This window comes from Octodon degus, unplaced genomic scaffold (assembly GCF_000260255.1).
Source record: "Octodon degus isolate 3935 unplaced genomic scaffold, OctDeg1.0 scaffold00059, whole genome shotgun sequence".
In the NCBI taxonomy this organism is placed as follows: Eukaryota; Metazoa; Chordata; class Mammalia; order Rodentia; family Octodontidae; genus Octodon; species Octodon degus.
In genome coordinates this window covers 13,376,963-13,387,511 of record NW_004524635.1, presented here as the reverse complement: position 1 = coordinate 13,387,511, position 10,549 = coordinate 13,376,963, and the positions used below count along the sequence as shown (strand labels likewise).

At 44.4% G+C, this 10,549-nt stretch overlaps 1 pseudogene; it reads left to right on the top strand.

Annotated features, from left to right (window-relative positions):
- Positions 1-237: 237 nt before the first annotated feature.
- Positions 238-1,067, top strand: LOC101587437 (annotated as a pseudogene).
- The last annotated feature ends 9,482 nt before the right edge of the window (positions 1,068-10,549 follow it).

Sequence of the window (10,549 nt, the reverse complement as noted above, 5' to 3'; positions counted from 1 at the left end):
TGGCCTCTATACTTTATTTATTTATTTATTTATTTAGTGTGTGTGTGTGTGTGGCCAGCTCAGCCCCCCAGGGGACGAGGTTGGCCGGCATGTGGTGCTGGGGGATTGAACCGCGGTCCCTGTGCTTTGCTTAGCTTAGCTTGTTCTAAGTAGGTACTTTAGACCACTGAGCCATCTCACCAGCCCTGGCCTCTATACTTTAAAAAAAATTTTTTTTTACAGTGCATGAGTGGGAAGATGGCAGGCGGGTTCAAGATAGTGGAACTTCTGGAGTATTACAGGAGATTGCTGAGAGAACTGCCCTCCTGATGGAAGAGAACTTCGTGAATTCCAAACCACAACTGTCAACATAGGTTCAATTAGTACAGCAGATGTTTCTGTTTTAGTGAAACTGGGAAATACTACAGGAATTCGTGGAGTTAAAGCAAAATTTGCATTACCAACAGACGGATGCCCCTGATGAATAGTGTGTTGTTCCTAATGTGGATCTGCCACCCCTGTGTTCATTGAGATTTCTCTCTAGGCCTCCTGGAGAGGAGGTCCAAGTGGCGAGTCAGTTCATTGCAGATGTCATTGAAAATTCGCAGATAATTCAGAAAGAGGATTTATGTGTTTCTTCTGGAAAGGTTGCTTGGGCTTTATACTGTGATCTCATTTGCCTGGACTATGATGGGAGCATTTTGGATGCCTGCACATTTGCTTTGTTAGCAGCTTTAAAAAATATACAGCTGCCTGAAGTGAGTATAAATGAAGAATTGCTTCAGCAGAAAGTTAATTTAAAGAATTTAAAAGTTTCTTGAATATTAGAACACACCCAGTTGCAACTTCTTTTGCTGTGTTTGATGACACTTTGCTGACAGTTGACCCTACGGGAGAGGAGGGGCCTCTGGCAACAGGACCCTTAGCAGCAGTGGTGGAGGAGGAAGGTGGGCTCAGCCATCTTCACAAGCGGGTGGAAGCGGACTGACCGGAGCTCAACTGCAGGACTGCATGAGGCGAGCAGTTACAAGACACAAGAAGCAAAGACATGAATGGATGAAATAATGAAGAGCATGAAACCCACATAAACCAGCACCACATTTTCAAAACAGATTTATAAAAATTGTATTTGTTAGACTGCACAAACTTTTTTTTACTAAATAAAGATCAAACTACATTCTTCTGTAAAAAGTATTTCTTTATGCATTTACTTATTTATTTGGTACAAGGTCTCACTATGCAGCTCAGACTTGTAGCGATCCTCCTGTCTCAGCCTCCCCAGCACTGGAATTAAAGGCATGTGCCACCACACCCAGTTTCTGGGCCAGCGTGGCATGCGGTACCAGGGATCAAACCTGGGTCCTTGCTCTAGCCAGGCAGGCACTTAGACCTCCAAGCTCTTTCCCCAGCCCAACATTATATTTTAATTGGTACCTCCCTTTTGGAATTTCCCATCGAAATCGACCATTATCTCACTAGGAATGAGCTATCCTCTCCCACCCACTAAGACTAAGACTGAAAACAAGACTAAGAATATTGACCGAGGTTAATGATGTCATCCATAGGCCCTTGCTGTGTGCCCCACTTATTGAGTCAGTGTTAGCTTAGCAGCTGTACTTGTAATCTCATTGGGTGATTATAGCTTGACTCACACTTTACCCATCTTGTGATTTTACCCTATAAAACATTCTTGGAGAAGTGACCTCCACAGCAACCCCTCCTGTCTCTCACGAGCTATTCTTATTGCCCATTCTTATTCTCCGATAAACCTTTCCTGATCTCTTAAACTTCTTTGTTCTTTGGAATTCATTCTTTGATTTCAGGGGACATGAATTCAGCACATCTGACATCTAGCAGGCTGGGAATTATATCTCTCCTCTGTCAGTCTGACTCATTTTAACAGACATAGAGAATATATTTAGGCTAACTGAACTTATCTAGTTTATCCTGCACCAACCTCCTTATTCTCCCTGGAGAGTACTCTTAAGTCCTCCTAAGGATCACAGGAGTATTGATCACAGGTCTATGTCTCCTTGACTTCTCAATTCTGTGGTCTCAAAAGGAACAAGTTCAATTCTGGATAGATGAACCTAAGAAATATGTCTCATAATTTGAAAGCTGTGGATGTGCTTTAAAGAATTTTGTAGGGGTCTTTTCATTTAGCGAGGAGCTGAGCTAAAGATGACTCCTTTTTCTAAACTTTAAGTAACACGTGATCCCCAGGCTGAATTTTAGGGATATTGGTGTAGGAAAATGTCAAATTCACCAAGCTTGTGTTCCCTAAAGTCAAAGAATGAATTGTAAAGAACAATGGAAGTTATAAATAGGAAAATTTATTGGAGAAAAAGAATGGGGAATAGGACTGGGGAAATGGACAATTGGAACAGCTCCTGAGAGACAGAAGAGCTCCTAAATGGGTTGCCAATAAGCCCACCTCTCAAAGGAAGTTTTATAAATCAAAATCCTGAGGCAGGTACCATATGGGTCAAAATTATGAACAATCACCAAAGATTGCAAGTATTGTTGTTTAGGTAATATTGATCTAATGATAACCAAGGTACATGGATAGTGATTTTCATCATTAACCTTGGATAATAGTCTGCAGTTGGTTTAGTCTTAGTGGTTTTAGCCTTAGTATTAGTAGGTGAAAGAGGATGGCCTGCCTTTGATGATAAAATGAGAAATCTCAAAAGGGTGACACCAATAATTCCAAACCACTGGTCAGCCATTAGGAAAGGATTTAGAGCTAGCCATTGTGGCTTTAATTGTCAGATGCACCTCTAGCCACAGTCCTGATGGACTCTCATCTTTTTCACTGACTCTCTGGAAGACCCAGCCCTGTCTGATCGCCTACTGTATTTCTACCTGACTTAGCTGTCTATAATAACATGAGTTTCAGAGTCTGGTGCTAGAAGGACTTTATTGGCATATTCTACTGTTTGTGATATTTAAATATGTATGTCTGATTTTTATCAATTGATAGACATTTGGCTGTGTCTAAGATTTAGCTATTACAAATTGTACCACTATAACCATGGGTGTGCATATCTTGCTTTGGTATGATGCTTTTAATTCTCTGGGGATGATATTAAGAAGGTAAATAGTTGAATCAAGTGGAACCTCTAGTTTTAAATTTTTGAGGAATGAAAATCACTGTGATTTCTACAATGGTGGCACTAGTTCCTTTTCCCCCACTGCCTCACCAGCATTTGCTATTGGTTGCCTGCTTGCTTGCTTTTTCTTTCTTTCTTCCTTCCTTTCTTTCTTTCTTTCTTTCTTTCTTCCTTCCTTTCTTTCTTTCTTTCTTTCTTTCTTTCTTTCTTTCTTTCTTCTTTCTTTCTTTCTTTCTTTCTTTTTCTTTCTTTCTTTCTTTCTTTTTCTTTCTTTCTTTTTTTCTTTTTCTTTCTGTAGCCCCTAGACTGGTCTTGAACTCAAAGAGATCCTCCTGGCTCAACCTCCCAAGTTCTGGGATTACAGGCATGCGCGACCACACCTAGTTCCGGGGCCACATTGTGGGTGCCTGGGTATCCAGGGCCAAGACAGTACACCTGGGCATCCAGCACAGAGACCGCATGGCATGCAGGGCTAGGGCTCAAACTCAGTTCCTTGTGCTTGCCAGGTAGGTGTTTATGCCTCTGAGCTATCTCTCCCACCCCATGGTTGGTTCCTTGATGATAGTCATTCTTTGTGGAGTGAGATGGAATCTCAGCATTGTTTTAACTTAAGTCTGTTGAATGGTCTTTAAATTTGAGGGGGGCCTTGATTTTTCTGAGTTCTTTATGTGTTCTCGATAGTAATCTTGTCTCAGGAATATCTGGCAAAAATTTTTTTCCCACACTGTAGATTGTCTCTTCACTCTTTTGATGGTTTCTCTTGCTGTGCAACAATCTTTTAATAAGATGAGATTCCAGTTGTTCTTTGAGATAGTTCTTCTGCAATCAGGGTTTTGTTCATGAAGTCTTGGCACACACCAGTGTCTTCAAGAGTTCTACCTATTCAATCTTCCAGCAGATTTAATGTTTCTGTTTTAATACTTTGATCTATGATCCATTTCAACTTTGGTGCATGGTGGAAGATATGGGTCTAATTTTAATCTTCAGTGTGTGGAAAGCCAATTTTTCCAGCACCATTTATAAAACAGGCTATTTTTTTTTCCAGTGAAGATGTTTGGCACCTTTGTCAAAGATAAGGTGGCTGAGTATGTCTGAAGTTATGTTTGCATCTTCTAATCTGTTGTATTGATCCTAGGGTCTTTTTTCTTGCCAGTACCATGCTGGGTTTTTTATAGTAGATTTGTAGTATAATCTTTTCTTTTTCTATGTGTGTATTTGGCACAGGGTCTCACTACACAGCTAAGACTCATAGTGATCCTCCTGTCTCAGCCTCCCCAGTGTTGGGATTGCAGACATGCACCATCATGCCTGGTTTCAGGGACCAGCATGGCATGCCCAGGCTTTTGGGGTTGGCATGGCAGGCAGTACCCACGTCCTTGTACTTGCCAGGCAGACATTTAGGCTGCCAAGCTATCTCCCCAGCCCTGGGGTCTTCTGGTAGAGTTTTTGGGTTTTTTTATGTAGAGTATCATGTTACCTGCAAATAAATGATAATATCATTTCTTCCTTTCTGTTCTTATATCTTTTATTTCTTTTTCTTGTCTAATAGCTCTGGCTAATGTTTTCAGAACTATATTGAATAAGAGTGGTAATAGTACTTTTTCTCTTTCTTGCAAAATAGATCAAATTAGAATATTGTATTAAAATTTAAGGTGCCATTCAAGGGACCGTCTCACCACACATGCTAACTTACATTGACCTTAAACTGTGTTGCAAAGAAAGCGCATCCTGTTTTCAATCCTCTACTTTAAAATGGCCCCTGTTTCTCATAATATAACTGTAAAGTGATGTTTCATGGGTAGATACTGAGTTACTCATGCTCTACAAAGATGCACTGAATGCTGCCGAGATTTCCCTTTTGTGCTTCTGGAAAGCATAGAGACAAGAAGAAAAAAAAGGTTGAAACTGGGGCCACGCCCTCCCTGGGCACACCCCAATCCAGGGTCAGGCCGCGTGAGTGCTCTGCCCCAGACTGGTTGGCGTCACGTGGCAGGCGTGTGTGGCAGTCTTAATACTATAATTCTAGAACGTAGATGAAGACCATACAGTCTGTTCTGACTTGTCTTCTGGGTGATTCTGATGCACACACGAGTGTAAGAGCCACTGTCACTGACAGAGCCCACCAACATTGAAACAAAAGGAATCCCTACATAATTGATCCTACTTTTATGCACACTTGGCATCCAACACCCTCCCCTTGCCTTGTGTCTGTCTTCTCTAGATAGCAGTCACAACTGCATGACACCTCTATCCTTTTCTCTGTAAAGCAGGAATGAGTGCAGCAAGGGGCTGCTGTGACAATGACATGGAAGTACCGATGTGCTGACACTCTGTGCCGCCAGGTATGGAGTTGGTAGTGTGTGTCACTTTCCACGTACACTTACATGTTCACTCTGTGCTTGTCTGAGTCTTCAGAACGCATTGTAGGGATGACAGATCTCTGCAGAGTGAGGACTTCAGAGAAGACAAAGAAACAAGTGTTGGATAATTTTTCCTCGAAGGAGCACCATCCAAATCTCCATCACTTCCCTCACTCAGTATGGCCCCATCCATGGGAATCACCTAGCTTTGCATGATATTTAAATTCTGGGGTCCCATCTGGGCCTGCAGACTCCAAAACTCTGGGCTAAGGCTCGGCCATGCCCAGCTGGACAAGACCTCCCCCCCGTGTCCTCCTACCCTGCCCTGGGATTCTGAAGCAGGCCCAGGGGTGAGAAGCACTGTCACTCAGGAAACATCGCTGAGTTTCTCTGTTTGGTATTAACCAATGTACCACTCAACCCTGACAGGAAAGGCTGGTGCAGGCCATGTGGTAATCACTTTACTATGATCGCTTGTGAGAGTGAGCACGGTGCTTGCACAGCCAGAGGCATTTGCTCACCTGATGTGAGAGAAAAGGCTGCAGGGCTCACACTTTGCCAAGGACATTGTCTTGGTTATTTTTCTTGTTGCTGAGACAAAATATCCAACACTCAATTTTAAAGAGGAAAAGTTTATTTAGCTACAGTTTGTAGAGGTTTTAGTCCATAATCAGCTGGCTCCATGACAGGGTGACACTGCAGAGAAGAACTAGCCCATGGCAAGCAGGCAGGCAAGAATAAGAAAGGGACAACAACCACAACACTTTCTATCCCTTGTATCTTTTCCAGAGTACTTGGGTTGGGTAGCACTCGCACCCTTAATCTTACTGCCCTTGAATTTAGCATTGCACCATGAATCAATCCAAGCATCACATGCTCTGGATCCAGCCATCTCTGAAAAAGCCCCAGCTATAACTGCATGAGGCTTTGGGGGAGAAAATCTAGACACAAGCCATAACACACTAAGCTATACTTCTGGATGGATAGCTGCCACTTGTGTGGACAGGACTTGGGCAGAGAACCCCACAGTCCTCTCTAGCCACTGGACACCCTAGGAGGGCTCCAGCCAGATGAGCAGTCACTGAGGAGTTGGTGAGAACTCAAGAATCCCCAGGTTCCATTAGTCAGAGGCACAAGTGCTTGTCTTGAGTCCTAAGACTTCAACTGGCAAATCGTTGTCACAACCCAACCCCTTTCTGCCCATGTGATAATGGTGATATATCTGATTAGGTATAATAAGGAAAATAATAAAGCAAGGGCTGGTTCTGTGTTCATCACAGTGCTTTTTGTTACAGTGACTATACTTGAGCAGAAAGAAGAGTTTTTTGTTTTTTTTTGTTTTTTTTTGTTTTTTTTCGGAACTGGGGATTGAACTCAGGCCCTCACACTTGCCAGAGAAGCACTTATTCCACTGCACCATCTCCCCGGCCCCAAGAGCTCTTTTTCGGTTTGTGCAACTTCAATATACAGAGGTGACTGCCCTTTTCGGGCATGGTTGGATCCAGCTGTGCAAATCAGGCCTGGTCAGGTTCTCTGCCTCTTGGCCACACTCGCCTGTGTTGGCTTTACTGGCAGGAGGCCCTTACATGATAGTTCTGCCTCTTCTTCACTGCACCTGTTTCCCACTGGTTCAAGGTCTGCATGAGTCTGCTAAGAAAATGTTCCACAGGTCAGGCAGCTTAAATCACAGGCCTTTGTTTCTCAGTTCTCAAAGTGTAAAAATCAGGAGACATTAGGACTGGCTTCTGTCAGGACTATCTTCCTGGCCTAGAGGTAGCTGCCTTCTAGCTTTGTCCTCAGATGGCCTTGCCTCTGGGGACAGAGAAAGGTGGGGGCTGTGGTGTCTCTTGTTATTAGGCCATCAGATTAGAAGAGGCCCCAGCCTTATGGCATTATTTCATTGTCTCCCTACAGTGCCTGTCTCCAAATATAGTCACACTGGGGGTTAAGGCTTCAACAATAAGGAGGGGGTATAATTCGGTCCATCTAGGAGCTGCCTTTTGCTGGTTTAAATGAGGCTCAGATTTCCATCCTTCAATCATTATAGGTAAGGGACATGGCTGTGGTTTGGATAGGGGTCCCGTAAAGCCCCATGTGTTAAAGACTAGATCTCCATCTTAGCACTAGTGGAGGGCCAGCCAGATAGTGCACCAGATTAAAGCACCTGCTTAGGCAGACACAAGGATAGGTGTTCGATCCCTGGTCTGCCATGCTGGCCCTGCTCCTGGGGCGTGCTGAGACAATGACTGAGACTGGGCATGGTGGCGTACTCCTGTAATCCCAGTGCTTGAGAGGCTGAAAAACAGGGATCATTACGAGTCCAATCTGTGTAGTGAGACCCTATAAACTCTATACTAAATACATTTTAAAAAAATTTTCACTTAGCACTATTGGACAGTGGTAGAAATCTTGAAGAGGTGAAGCTTAGTGGGAGATTTCAAGTCACTGGGGGTGTGTACTCTAAGTGTATTATCGTGGGCCACTGGTCCCTCTGCCCCACCTTTGCCTCTGGGTGGCCATGAAATGAATGGTTTCACTGCATGCTCCTACCACTTGCTCCCACTCCTGTCGTTTTCTGGGCTATGGAGTCATTCAATCAAGGCCTGAAAACTCTAAAACTGTGAGCTAAAACCAATCTTTCCTCTTTTTAAAATTGATTATCTCAGGTATTGCGTTATAGCAACAGAACCCAGTCAGTCTATGGTATTTTGCTGTGGTGGTCTGAACCAACTAAGACAGGCTGAGAAAAGCATTACACATCTGTGACACTCTGCCAAAATCTCTCTTAATCTTTTCCAATGAATTTTTTGAAAAATTTCTTAGGCTCTGAAACACAGCCAAAATCCCAGGCCTGAGAAACACTGGTAGGGCACCCCTTTCTCCATGGCCACAACCAGATGAGGGTGGCCTGTGAGCAAGAGCAGCAGGCAGTGGGCTGGCCAGCAGTATCGGGGGTGGCCTCACATGAAAACTTTGCCCAATAAGCATAGGCGTTCCTACAGACCAGTGAGACTGTTTCTCTTGTTAACTGCGGATGTGACGCTTGTGGAAGCACTTAGCAGCTGGTGAGTAGAAGCAGAAAAGGGAACTTGGGAGGAGTGAATCTGGATGGGCTGTGAGAAGAAATAGGAGGGGCTGGCAGAAGAGAGGGCTGAGGCCCAGCAGGCAGCACTGCGTGCTCCAGGCGGGACCTTGAAACCTTCGCTTGTGATGTATGGCAATGTGGCTGGGGGTGGGCGGCAGGACTCTGGAACCAATCTGAGGGCTTATTCCTCATTACATGTGAAGGCTTGGGCAAATGACTGTCCTGGAGAACCTCCACTTCCTCATCTATAAAGAGGAACAACAATAGAACTGACCCAAGGCTCACTATGAGACAAAGGTGGAAAAATACACTTGACTTTGTCGTACTGGGAATCAAACCCAGAACCTTGCACACTTCCCAGGCAGTCACCGTGCCACTGAGCTGGGTCCACGGCCCCTGGAAAATATATTTGAGAACTATCTAGAATAGTGCCTGGATCTGAGCAATCGAATTAATGTTGCCTATTTTTTGATGTTATCCTTCGAGTTCTTAAGCATTTGAACACAAGGGCCCTCTATCTGTTGCTGAGGGTTCCAGTAGGTTGCTGGTTCCATAATCATTAATGACTATCATGCAGTGTGGAATAAGGAACTTTCTGGATTCCGGTCAGGGAATGAGAGAGCTTGTTATGGTTGTGTCTAGTTGTCCCCCCAACGCCTCATGCAGTCATGGGGCAGACTTCTAGAGTGTGATTAACTCCTGATCCACTGGGATTATGGGGGTGAGTGCGACCCCTGCCCTGGGGCAGGTAATTTGCATTACAATGTAAGGAGGGAAGAGAAGCCAGCTGCTTGAGCTGCTGCTACTCCTCCATTTTTGCTCTCTTGCTTTTTGTCACAGCCATGAAAGGATGCTTTCTGCCATGTGCCACTCTGCCTTGGAGCCAGCCGAGTATGGACTGAAACCTCCAATAATTGTAAGCTAAATAAACCTTTCCTTCCTTCATTCTGGGTGTGGGGTATTTGTCTCAGCAATGAGAGAAGTGTAACTAGGCCAGAGCTTCTGGGAGAAACTTAACTGGATAAAGGAGGAAGGAGAAGGGATTTTCCTATACTCCCTTCAGACCAAATGCCTCCCAGAAGAGGTAGTCTTTCCCTCAAGGAGTTTGTAATTTTGGACATGGAGGTAGCTGTGTAGTCATCTTTATGGGGTGTCATCTATGTCTGGACTAGAAGGTTCCCTGCTCATACACAGTGTTTAGCAGAATGCTTGCCCTGAAGTAGTACTCACTGCATTTTGTGGAAAATAAGCAGAACCTCGGGGTGGTCCAAAGTGTGGGATAGCTAGCTTGTTCTGAAGCAGGAAGACACATTTCACAGAGGAATAGGTGCTTGAAACTATGCCTGGGAGAGTGATTAAAAACCTACTGGGTAGGCAAAGAGGGAAGGGCACATGCCACAGCAGGAGAATGAAATACTCATGTGGATTCCAGGAATCACAGCGATTGGAGCGGCTGGGGGGCAGAGACACGTGGGAAGGGCTGAAGGCCTGGCTGCAGCGGTGGGACTGTGAAAGTTAGTGCCAGACTTAGGCTTTACATAGGAGTTTGTGAGGTTCAAAGGGGTTAATATTTATGTCAGATACTGAGGACCACTGTTGACATTTTGATGGCGATGACCTCAGTTACTGTGATGACATCATCCTGATCATGGATCCTGCCCCACAGGGTGATCTAGAAATTGGAAGTAACTTAGCGACGTGCAGCTGCTCAGGCTCAGCCTTGAAGATTCTGACTTAGGGTCAGGGAGGTGAAATCTGGACATTAATATTTGGAAAACGCTGCAAAAAAGGTAGTTTTGATGCACATATATGACCCTGGTTGAAATTTGCTGACCTAGTCCCTTCTTACCCAACCAAATCCAGCTGATATGTTACTGCTTCAGGTAGGAATTCGGAGTCACACAAAATCCCCCATGGCATTCATTGAGCCAATACTGGGGATCTACAAAGTACCGTGTTGTATGTCAGACGGGGTTGTTGCATATCTTCTTGCCCTTAGGAGCTTCCTGCTA